We start from the raw sequence: 12,533 nt of genomic DNA, 5'->3' as shown, positions 1-12,533 counted from the left end.
CCATCTGGAATGTGAAAATTAGCAAGAGGTATTAAAGGAGATGGAAAAGGTTGGTGTTTGTGCTGGGACAGCTGAGGGAAAAGTGGGGAGGTGTCCTGAGTGAGTGAGTGGGCAGCACAGACACCAGGCAGAGTTGGGCAGAGGGACAGAGAAGAGGTTAGAGAGAGACCAAGAGAAGATGCTGCATTTACGGAGAGTGGGAGAACATGCACCTTGGTGGGAGGTGGGTGCAGTAACACAGAGAGTGAGGGAGAGGGCACGAAGTGCAGATGGTTGCACTTACCCTGGTGGAGGGGAGAAGATCACTGACCTCCTTCCTACACTGCTGGGCATTCACCCAGAAGGCTGGCACCTCACTGACCCAGGAGTCAGCTTCGGACCAAGCTGGCAGGGTCTGGTGTTGTGGCCTCCCCTGCCACTCCTGGAGGAAGATAATGTCCCTCTCCTGCAACATGTCATCCACCAGAACTTCAGGGGCTTGGCCACAAAGTGTGGCCCCAGGTTTACCGTGTCTGCCATGTCCAGGCCAGTTTTGGCTTGCCAATCTAAGATTGTACTGTCATTTTAATAATGGCACCAAGAACAGGGAGGCTGGTGCACTCTGGGATATCCAGGCAGTGGGCAGTTGTTATGACGAAGGGGAAAATCATCGTGTTAGTGTCAGTTGAGAAGATAACCACGCAGGCAGGGAGGGGAGTTAATGAGGCAGATTGCGGATTGTATCATGAGAAAATGCACTTCACCTTGTGGAGAGAAACTCTCCATGAAACTGGACTAAAATGAGACTTGACCAAATCACAAGATGGTTCAGGCCTCTGTCTGTCTGAATCAAAATAGGGATGCAGTGTTAAATGTTGGGAGCGACAAACTTGGAGCGGAGAATTTTACAGGAGATTCAAATCCTTAAAATGGGGTAACACAATGTTCCAGACTGTTAAAAGAAGCCGGGGAAAATTTGCTTCCTTATAGTTACTCACATTATCCAATCCTCACTGGATGCAGGGATGGTGCCGGAGGACTGGAGAATGGCTTACACTGCAGCTTTGTTTAATGTGGAGCAAGGGATTGACCGAAAGTATACAGGCTGGAATTCTGAGACAGTGGATAAACGGTCACTGAGGAAGTCCCAGGGACTCCTGGACAGTCGGTCTGGATTTATTCAAGGAAGATCGTGCGTAATTAATCTGACCGTGTCGGTTTGAGGCACTAACCTGTAACTGCATGTGACTTACTTGGATTTAACGAGAGAGCCCAAGGCAGACTGTTTAAAAACAGAAAGTATGGGGTCCAGGTGAATGGAGCGAACAACCCAGAGAAGTGCAAGGCAAGGCATTTGGGGACATCAACAATACAGAGGAATGTACAATAAAATGAGAATATGGTCAGTGTGGGCAGATAAACGAAGGTGGCTGAAACATCAATAATCTTGTTATTGTAGCAAATGGCGTTATTTCCTCTATCAGACAAAATAATGAACTTCAGAGCTGGAAGCTTATGCAGGAACTGTATAAGTAATGAGTTCAGTCACAGCTTGGGGACTGTGTACAGTTCTGGTCACTCCATCACATGGAAGGATGGAATTGGACTGGAGAGGGTACAGAGGAGATTCTCCACCCTGTGAACGGGGAAGTGCAGTTATGAGGAAAGATTGGAACGGAGGATGCTGAGAGGAGATTTGATTGGGGTGCACATATTGTCAGGGACATGGGTAGAAAGGGAGACAACATCTTGTTGCTGTTGGAGAGCTCAATTACCAGCGGTGAATCTTTAATGTAATTGGATGAAATATTAGAGAAGTGTGAGGAAAGTTGTTATTTCACCCAGAGTATGGTAGGGACCTGGGAGTCACACATGGAAGCGGAGTAGATGCAGAAATTCTCAAACCATTTTAAAAAGGTGCCGTGATCTGCACCTGAAGTCCTACACTGTCCGGGGAGACAGAACTAGGGCTTTAACAAACGTTACATCTTGTCCAATGCAGACAGTGGACAGAGTCATCTCCTCTATACTGTGCTATTTGCTGAAGTTTTCAAAGGTTACCAATATCTGATAGGATCAATACGCAGAGATGAGGGATGAGGACAGGGAGGATCAACGTGTGAATTGATTAGCGTCACAATAATATTGATACACAATACTACTTCACTGTGTTGGCCTATTTATCCTTCCTTTAGAAATGGGGAAAACCTTTGATTATCCAGTTCTCAGTCGTGGTCACACTGCAGCCACATCTCTACAATCCCAGCTCCATCTGACCTAGCTATTTAAAGCTACAATTTCACTGGCCTTGTTGACAAGTTCCCAGCTTCATTCTTGCCTTATTGAAGGCTGCTCTCAGTCAACTCATGTTTCTCACTCTCAATTCAGTCCCAGCTCTGTCACATGTGAGCCCATCCAGTTTGTAGAGTTGCTGCCTTCCCCAGAATCAGTCCCAATGACGCAGGAATCTGAAGCCCTTCCTGCTGCACCATCGTTCCAGTCACACTCTCGTCTACCTAAAACTCCAAGGCCTGTTCTCACTTGTACACGGCCCTGGGAGTATTCCAGGGATTGATACATTTGAGTTCCATTTGCTAACCATCCACCGAGCTCCCTAAATTCTGATTCCCAGACCACTTCACTCTTCCTACCCATGCCATCCCTACCAACGTGGACATGACCTTTGACTGGCCACCAGACAATTGTCGTGCAGACACAGTAACATTCTTAACCCCACTATCCTGGAATTACAGACACGCTGACACCTTCTTCACTTTCCTGACTCCTCTGTGACTATTGCTCCTCCTTCCTTCTCCCTCCACTCCTATACAGTCAGGCTGCTTGTGGGGCCACTGACATGGCTCTGACTGCACCTTCATCAGCTTCCGAAATGGGAAACTGAATTGGGAGGGAGACGTCAGGCTAAACCTGGATTCCCTGGCTGTTTCTCTTCGATTGCCTCGACCCCATCCCTTACTTATTCCAGGCTGTCATGTCTGCAGGGTGGTCTGTTCTGTGTGTGTGCTATCCCCATAACTCTCATCATGACAGAGTCTCTAGTCACTATCTGAGCTCTACGACCCAGTGTTCATCGAGGACATGAGCAGGCGCTCGGACTTCCCATGTAACAGAACACATTTTCCATTTGACAAACATGCCTTGCCATGTCTTAAAATGCAACATGTCTAGACTAACTTACTTAATTACTTAGAATTAAGTTAACATCAGGGACATCATAATATGGTTCAGTCCCTTATTCCAATGTGGCTTACTGAGCGTAATTTATTATACTGGTTCAGAATTTCACATCCCCCTCATATTTCTGAGATCAATCTTTACTTCAGAAGTTAAAAAATAAATTTGCTGACTTACAGCAATTAACTGACAGTTACTAATAACGGTGTATTTATCAGCCAATGAACATACAGCCTTTTCTGCGATGGCTCTTGCACTTCAATCAAACTCAGTGCAGGCAGGTCCCAACAGCAGAAGGTTTTCTCCGTGACTCCCAGATATGTGTAATCCTCCAGCTCCCACTCCACTCTGCTCCCTCACATGGTCACCATCTCTGTGACTCCCAGCTACATATAATCCTCCAGCTCCCACTCCACTCTGCTCCCTCACAGGGTCACCATCTCTGTGACCGCCAGGGGTGTGCAATCCTCCAGCTCCCCCTCCAGTCTGCTCCCTCATAGGGTCACCGTCTCTGTGACTCACAGGGACATGTAATCCTCCAGCTCCCACTCTACTCTGCTCCCTCACAGCGTCACCGTCTCTGTGACTTCCAGGGACGTGTAATCCTCCAGCTCCCACTACACTCTGCTCCCTCACAGCGTCACCGTCTCTGTGACTCCCAGGGACGTGTAATCCTCCAGCTCCCATTACACTCTGCTCCCTCACTGGGTCACCATCTCTGTGAATCCCAGGCATGACTAGGCCTCGATCCTCAGTGCTGATTTATATCGTCCCATGTTGGTGCATTCACCTCCTAGACGTGAGTGAGCCTCAAGCTCCGGCTCCATGTTGCTCCCTCACATGGTCACTCCCTGTTGATTTCGAGCTTCCTGCTCTGCTGTTTCTCCAACTCCAAGTCCCAGTTGGCCTTGATCCTCGCTGCTGATTAATATTCTACTGCTCTCTCTCAGGGTCTCTCCCTTTGTGACTCCCAGGTTATGGCAGGCCTCAAGCCTCAGCTGAGATTTATAACAGCCCGTTCTGCACTGCTCTCTTACAGGATCGCTGTTGTGCCTGGAAGACAGTGGAAAAAAGGAGGATTAGACAGAGGAGAGGGTGATTGAGCGAGCTGTATGTGATGGAACAGGTTATCTGGAGAGCGAGGGAGACCTGCAGCAACTAAAGAGGTTTACTGGAAGATAGAGTGAGAGTTGAAGACACAGAAGAAGGCAAAGGAAATAGAAAGATTGTGGCTTGTTCATGATGGAGCTTTGTAGAGTCTAAAGGGCTTTTTCTGAGCTGCTAACAGAGATGCGTAGACTTCAACAAATGCAAATTGAGAGCCAGCAAGTGTTGTATGGTACTGGAGACTGTTGGATGTTACAGAGTTAGAAGACTTGCAGTAACTGGGCGGAATATAAACTTTCAAGCACTGGTGGTGTTCAAGGTCCCTCAAGACATGAAAGGTGCAGAGAATGGAAGCATTCCAAATAGTGGGATTGTAGGGGCTGAAAGTCATGAGATGGATAAAGAGGACGAAAAGTGCCAATTTAGCACACGTTATCATTGTAATTATAGAGATTTAGGAAGGGAATCTGTGCTGTCATTGATTACAGTTATATGGAGAGTTCCAGAAGCTGAAGGGGTGACAAATTTAAAAAGGGAGAGATTTTAGGTGATCAGAATTTCCAACGGCTGGTGCAGTGGCTCAGGAAGGCAGCTCACCACCTTCTCAGGAACGACACAAAATCAACAAGAACTGCTGACTCAGCCATCAAAGTTCATGTCTGTGAATGAATGAAGGAATAAAAGATCTACAAGTAGCAGTGAGGTCACTCAGGCAGGCTCTTTCAACAGCACTTTACAAATCCGGAACCACTATACCCTGGAAGGACAGGAGATCCAGCTGCATGGGAACACCAGCATTTCCAAGGTGCCCTTCAAGCCACACTCCATCCTCCCAGCACTGTGTCTGTCCCAACACCTAAAGGACGGCAGTGGATGAGGAAGGCAGCTCACCATACCTTCTCCAGGGAATTACAGATGGGAAGGTAATGGTGATATTCTGCTGTTTACAGCCAGACAAAAAAATAAATCCAGCAGTGTGTGTGAAATGAAATTTCCGTTTCAGAACAACATGCTGAACATGGATAGAGGATTTGTCCGATTTGTACAAGACAGAGTGTGAAGAAAGGGGTCTTTTTCACAATGGGAACTGGTGATGAGGGGAGCTCCGCAGGGGTCAGTGTTGGGACTACACTCTACATGTTATTCATTCAGAGTCTGGACAAAGGATGTGAAGGGGTATGAGAAATGGGTTTCCAAGAAAGATCTCAGGGATGAAATTCGTGTTATATGAGGAGCAGGTGAAGTCTCTGGGTCTGCACTTGATGAAGTTTCAGAGGCAGCGGCAAAATCTCATTCAAACTTACAGAATACTGAGGGGCCTGGATGGTGTGGACGTGGGCAAGATGTTTCCACGAGCAGGAGAGACTACGTGCCAAGGGCACAGCTTCAGAGTGAAGGGAATACCCTTTAGAATAGAGATGTGGAGGAATTTATTCAGTCAGAGGGTGATGGATCTGTTGAACTCACTACCTCATGGGGCTGTGGGTGCTAAGTGATTTAACATATCTAACTCAGAGATAGCCAGGATCTTGATGAGTAAGGAGATCAATGGTTCCAGGGAGTAAGTGAGAGAATGGGGTTGAGAAACAATTCAGCAATAATCGATTAGTGGAGTAGACCCGTTGGACCGAATGACTTAATTCTACTCCTATAAATGGACTGCGCTTTTTCCATAGGTTTTTAACTATCCAGTTATCATTTCTGGCATATCGTTTACCATACATTCCAACATTTTTCTGATTATTGCTGTCACCTCTTGGTTTCAGATCAACTGCAGAAAGCTACACCACGGAGTAACGTGGGAATCCTTGTGTATAAATCTCAGAAAGGTGGCATACAGGGCGAGCAGGACACAGAGAAGGCAAATGGAATGCTGGCATTGATTCCAAAGGGAATGGAGAATAAAAATAGGGAAGGCTTGTAATAACTGTCGAGGACTCCAATCAGCCCACACTGAGAATACTGTGAACAGGTTTGGTCCCCGATCTGGAGGGAAAATGTCCTTGCATTGGAAGCAGCCCAGAGAGGGTTCACCAGGCTGATCTTCAAAATGGAGGGATATTGATGAGAAGAGGTGGAGAAGGTTGAACATGCAGTCGTTAAAATTTAGAAAATGAGGCAAAAGTATTGATACACCGAAGATTCTTGTGTTCTTACAGATTAGGTACTGAGACATTTTCTCCTGAGCAAGGATCTGTAACTGGAGATAAAGGGGGAATACAGATACCAGAGAAGCTAACAGAGAAAAGCTGGGTTGGAGAGACTGGAGGATGTTACAGAGTTCGGGTGATTTGAGATCACTGTTGGTGGTTAGAGATCAGATGGTTGGCGGGCTGAAAATGTCAAGGAGAGTTACAGGGTTATCAGTTCTGAAGGAGTTACAGAGATCAGGAGGAATATAGGGACTAGAGATTACACAGATGGGGTGGTCATTGGAGCTACAGGAGATACAGAGAAGGAGGGGTTGTTGTCAGGTCTGGAGATTACAGAGATATTAGTGGTAGTTGAGCTACAGGGGTTTATAGAGACTGGGAGGATTGGACGGACTGGAGTTTACACAGATTTGGGTGGTAGTTGGAGCTGCAGGAGTTTATAGAGGATTGTTGGTGCTGGGAATTACACTGACATGGACAATAGTTGGAGCTGCACGAGTGAGATAGGGAGGGTTGAAGGAGTTGGTTCAGTTCACACAGCCAGGGAGAAGTGTAGGGATTGGAGGAGCCAGAGATGCTGAGGGTTCTCAGGCTGCAGTCGTTCAGAGAGCTAGAGAGGACTGTGAAGGCAGGTTTACAGCATTCCCATCAGTTACACAGAGATGTGGAGTGCTGTTCTGGAGGAGGTGACAGAAATTGACAGGGTTGCAGATACTGGAAGATATTACAAAGACAGTGAGCTGTAGTATTTGAGGAGGTTACAGCAACAGGAGTTATTGAGGAGTTGGAGGCTGCTACAGGTGTTAAACATGCTGCAAGGGATAAATAACCTTACATCGATCAGGGGGATTGGAAGCTCTGGAGATAAAGAATGAGAAATGCAGTAACTGAAGAATATCACAGAGATGGGGAGTAACATATGAGTTAGAGGAATTATAACATGAGATGAGCAGTATTCAATGGAGTCAGGAAAGATACAGGGAGATCTGAAGGGACTACGGGTCATCAAAAGGACAGTGAGGCTTCTCAGTGTAGGATTGGGGTAGTTTACACAGACAGGAAGTATTTTATGGAATGTTGCTATTTACAGAGATTATGAAGTTGTATGGAATTGAGGAACGAACAGAGATATGGAAGGCTGTAGTTAATGAAGACATTTGCTGATGTCAGATGCTGAGGTCTGGAAATTATATGGACCGGAAAGTTGGACAATCTGTCAGAGCTCACAGAGACAGGAACAGCAATAGAGCCTGCAGGCACTAACACAGATAGGGAGCATTGCACTCACTGCTTTAGGGATGGTAGTAGGGGAGTGTAACGTTTACACAGATAGGGGTGTAAGAGCTGGAGAAGGTTATGGCGATGATTAGATTGATGGGAGAGACGAGAGGAGCTTACATTGACAGGGCTGGTGATAGCGACGGCAGAATGTTACATAGACAGTAAGTCTTGTAGAAACTGATCGGGAGAGTTACAAGCATTGGAGTTGGTTCCACAGATCGGGGGTGTTGCAGGGACCTGAGAGGATTACGCAGATAGGGAGGATTGTAGGATGCCCACATTTTCAGAGTGTTTAAGGACTGGAAAAGGTTACACAGTTAAGGAGGGATGTTGGAGCTGTGGGAGTTCACAGAGACTTGGAGGTTTGAAGGGTTTGGGGCTGTTTCTGGATAGAGGGATATATTTAGGGACAGTAAAATGGAACACAGAGGGAGAGTTTAGATTAGATTCCTTACAGCATGGGAACAGGTACTTCGGCCCAACAAGGCCACACCGACCCTCCAAAGGGTAACCCACCCAGACCCACTTCTCGCTGGCAATGCACCTAACACTACGGGCAATTTAGAATGACCAATCCACCTGACCTGCACATCTTTGGACTGTGGGAGGAAACCGGAGCACCCAGAGGAAACCCACGCAGACAAGGGAAGAATGTGCAAGCTCCACACAGACAGTCACCCAACGCTGGAATCGAACCTGGGCTCCCTGGCGCTGTGAGGCGCCATTGCTCACCACTGAGCCACCGTGCTCCCCCAAATTGCAGAATTACGCAAAGAGAGAATGCTTGAGGTGCTGGGAGGGCTGTAGGGAGTGGAGGAGCGAACAGAGATGTGGAATGTTGTTGCGGCTTGAAAAGGGTCTGGATGAGGAGGTCGGTAAGGATGGGAGAAGGTTACTGAGGTCGTGTGGTGCTATAGGCCAGGAGTGTTTTAGGGCCTGCAGAAGGTTACAGTGATATCATGTTTTCTTGGGGATTAAGGAAGGTACACAGGTGGGTACTTTGGTCCAGGCTGGAGGATTTTACAGTGACGGGGGCACTGTAAGTATTGTGCAAGATTACAGAAATCGGGATTATTGTACTGAGATTAGTGAGATTGGGCATGCTATCGACACTGGAGCAATTTACACATAGGGAGAGTTGTCAGCATTGGAGTAGGTTTCAAATATACAGCAGGAATATGGGAGGGGTGGAGGTTACAGAAATAGGAAAATTTCTGGGAATAACAAGCATTCAAGACAACAAGTTGGACCAAAAGGCATGTTTCCATGCTGTATAACTGCATCACACGACAAGAGACAGTGTGAGAGAGGGAATATAGAACAGAAAGATCCCAGGATTCAAAACCATCTCCTTGAGGGAGGCCTGCTTTCCCCTCTGTTGAACTGATCCTCACTAAGACAGCACAGGCCTGGATTGATAACTGTCAACTTCCTATATTGTCAGAGGAAGGCTCAGTACAGCAGAGATGAAAATTAACAAGATGGTGGGGATTGAGCCTGGGACCATCGTGCTCTGTGTTCGTTCTTCAACACTGTATCTATGTCATGTCTTCTGGACCAAAGTTCGATCCCTTAAATACACTCTGCTCTGTTCACTGAGTGATCTTACCTCACTGCAGGGTTTATTGAAGGCTTGAGATCTCTCTCTCTCCATCTCTCTGGCTGACCGACTGTCTTCAATGTGGTGATGAAGGAAACAGGAATTGGGAGTTCTGCTGAGTCAGGAGCATCCTGAGTACCTACAGGATACAGAGAAATGAACAGAATGGGAAATTGGACTGATGCAGTCAGGATTACACATGGAGAATGGCACCGAGGCCCACAGAGATCTGGAATATTCCAGTCTCCATCCCTGGCTTGTGCTGCCGGTCTCTCTGGAGTGGAGAATTCTGTTGCCTCAGGATCTGGAGTAGCTGCAAAAGGTACGGTCACCGGCAACAATTAGACCCTCACGGTTACAGGTATCACATGGAGAGAGACTGCATGATATCACCAGAGTGCAGGAAGAAATCAGGATCAAACCACGGTTAGGAAGAAGGTGCACTGGGAGCAGTACTAAGGGATGAGGGAGCTATCAGTGGGCGAGGCAATGGCCTAGTGTTACTCTCACTCGACTCTTCATCCAGAATTTAATGCCGGTAGCAGGGATATCCATCTGACTGCTTAATACCCTTTAAGTAAGGAAATCTGTTATGTGCTGCCGGTCTGGCCTACATATGAATCCAGACCCAGAGCAAGGAGGTTGACGCTCAACTGCCCACTGGAATGATCTGGCAAGCCACTCAGCTCAAGGGCAGGCATGAAATGCTGGCCAGCCAGAGACAGCAACATCCCATGAGTGAAATAAAAACAACACTGCAGGGAGTAGTGTCCTGGCCAATCATGTCGGTAGGTTTATGGACAGGGCTTTAAACTGACAGAGAGGATGCAGGGACAGGGTTCAGGTGAAAGGAGCTTTCCAAATCCAAATAGAAAAGGTGAAGCATCAGAACAGCATAAGGACGTGACTGAATACAAGCAGAAGGGAACGGGAAAGGGACAGAGTTTAACTAAAACTGTACACCAGTGAATTAGGCTGTGACAGCAATTTCTGGGAAAAAGTCAATTACAGTTTTTTTTGGAATTGTCAAAGTATCAGCAATAACTTGTGACACAGGGATAAATAAGATTTGGTCACCAGAAAGATGTGTGTACAAGAGAAACTGTGCTGTGTTCTAAACAGGGAGGGTTACAATGGTAGGAAGAAGATTCAGGAGGCTGAAGAGGATGAGATCTGAACGAATAGACACAATTAGGAAGATTTGCTCGGAGTGCCAGAGGTAACAGAAACACCAATGTCCTGATCTGAAACAGATGACCCAGACTGGGATGGGTGTGGGGATTGGAGGTGGTTTCACAGGGAGGGTTTGGGGGCAGGCGGGATGCTCTGTTGGACGCGGGGGGAGGGTGATATTGGATGGGTTTGGGGGCGGGCGGGGTGCTCTGTTGGTGGCGGGCGGAGGGTGATGTTGGATGGGTTTGGGGGCAGGCGGAGTGCTCTGTTGGTGGCGGACGGAGGGTGATGTTGGATGGGTTTGGGGGCGGGCGGTGTGCTCCGTTGGAGGCGGGCGGAGGGTGATTTTGGATGGGTTTGGGGGCGGGGTGTGTGGCAAGTGAGGGTGGCGTTGGACGGTTTTGGAGGCGGGGTGGCGTGGGTCGGTGTTGGATGGGTTTGGGGGCGGGCGGGGTGCTCTGTTGGAGGCAGGCGGAGGGTGATATTGGATGGGTTTGGAGTGGGCGGGATGCCTTGTTGGAGGCAGGCGGAGGGTGATGTTGAATGGGTTTGGGGGTGGGTGAGGTGCAAGTGGAGGGTGGCGCTGGACGGTTTTGGAGGTGGGGCGGCGTGGGATGGGTTTGGGGGTGAACTGTTGGAGGCGGGTGGAGGGTGATATCGGATGGTTTTGGGGGCGGGCGGGGTGTTCTGTTGGAGGTGGGCAGAGGGTGGTGTTGGATGGGTTTGGGGCGGGCGGGGTGCTCTGTTGGAGGCGGGCGTAGGGTGATGATGGATGGGTTTAGGGGTGAGGTGGGTGGCAAGTGGAGGGTGGCGGTGGGCGGATTTTGTGGCGAGGGGGCGGCATGGCTCGGTGTTGGATGGCTTTGGGGTTGGGGTGAACTGTTGGAGGCGGGCAGGGTTTGGGGGCGGGTCGAGTGGCAAGTGGAGGGTGGCGGTGGGCGGTTTTTGTGGCAGGGGACTGGCATGGGTGGGTGTTGGATGGGTTTGAGAACGGGTGGGAGGCGATGTTGAGGTGTGGGTGGGGGCGGTGTTGGAAGGGTTTGGGGCCGAGCAGCTGGGTGTTTTCGGGGGTTGGCGGGGCGTGAGGGCTCACGCATGGTTTGCTGCTGTCGAGTCACCTCAACGGGGAGTAGACATTACCAAAAACTCCGAGTCCCAGAGGAAAGGCATGGAATCGATTAATCGAATAACCAATTATCTGAATGTACTATTGCCCGCCCATCTCGTTCAGATAATCAAGGTTCCTGTGTAAACAGCTGGATGTTAACCTGGTGTTGTGTGATTTTTACCTTCACCCAATCAACCCCTGCTCGATCCTGCTGAATGGCCCCAATGGTGGCCCTGTTCCAGTTTAAGACCTTAATCTGTGGACCTGTCTGATCTTTTTCCATAACTATGTTAAAAATAAGACAGTTGTGGTCACTGGACCCAAAGTGCTCTCTGACTGACAATTCAGTCACTTGCCCGACCTCGGTTTCTGAGGGGAGGTCCAGTGTTGCATCCATCTGAGTAGCATAGAGCCCTGTACATCTTGATTTGGGAAACATTCTTAGACATATTTGACAAATTCCACCCCGTATGGTCCTTTTACACTCTGGGTGACCCAGTCAATCCATGGGAAGTTAAAATCTCCATCCAATACTACTCTATTATTTTTATAGGTACCTGCAATCTGACTACACATTTTCTCCTCTAGTACCCACTGGCTATTTGGGGGACTAGAACACCATCCCAGCAGACTGACCACCCCCTTTTTGTTTCTGACTTTTAAAAATATGGCCTCATTTGATGACCACTGAACAATATTGTCTCAGCACTGTTTTTCTGTCCTCCCTAATCAAAGGGACAACTTCCCCAACTTAATTGCTTGTTCTTCTGTCACGCTTGTAGCTTCTGTATCCTGGAACACTGCCAGTCCTGCCCTTCTCTCAGCCATGTTTCTGTTATGGCTGTAATCTCCCAGTCCCCAGAGTGAATCCATGGTCTGAACTTGTCTGCCTTACCAGTCAGACCTCGTGCGTTGAAATTAATGCCTTTTAAACCAG

At 48.2% G+C, this 12,533-nt stretch overlaps 1 long non-coding RNA gene across 2 annotated transcripts in view; it reads right to left on the bottom strand.

The window, feature by feature from the left end:
- Positions 1-12,533, bottom strand: part of LOC122548293 (uncharacterized) — a 607,308-nt gene that overhangs the window by 14,923 nt on the left and 579,852 nt on the right. Inside the window, exons 3-4 of one of the 2 annotated variants that reach the window (XR_015752799.1) lie at positions 9,325-9,454; positions 3,965-4,227 (exon numbers count right to left, since the gene is read on the bottom strand). This is a non-coding gene — a long non-coding RNA (uncharacterized LOC122548293). Of the gene's footprint in view, positions 1-3,718; positions 4,228-9,324; positions 9,455-12,533 lie in introns of those variants that run through there. The other variant, XR_015752798.1, reaches the window with a different exon arrangement.

This window comes from Chiloscyllium plagiosum, unplaced genomic scaffold (assembly GCF_037043375.1).
Source record: "Chiloscyllium plagiosum isolate Xiang-an unplaced genomic scaffold, Cpla_swu_hap1 HiC_scaffold_34, whole genome shotgun sequence".
NCBI classification, from domain to species: domain Eukaryota; kingdom Metazoa; phylum Chordata; class Chondrichthyes; order Orectolobiformes; family Hemiscylliidae; genus Chiloscyllium; species Chiloscyllium plagiosum.
This window is presented reverse-complemented; position numbering and strand designations above follow the sequence as displayed.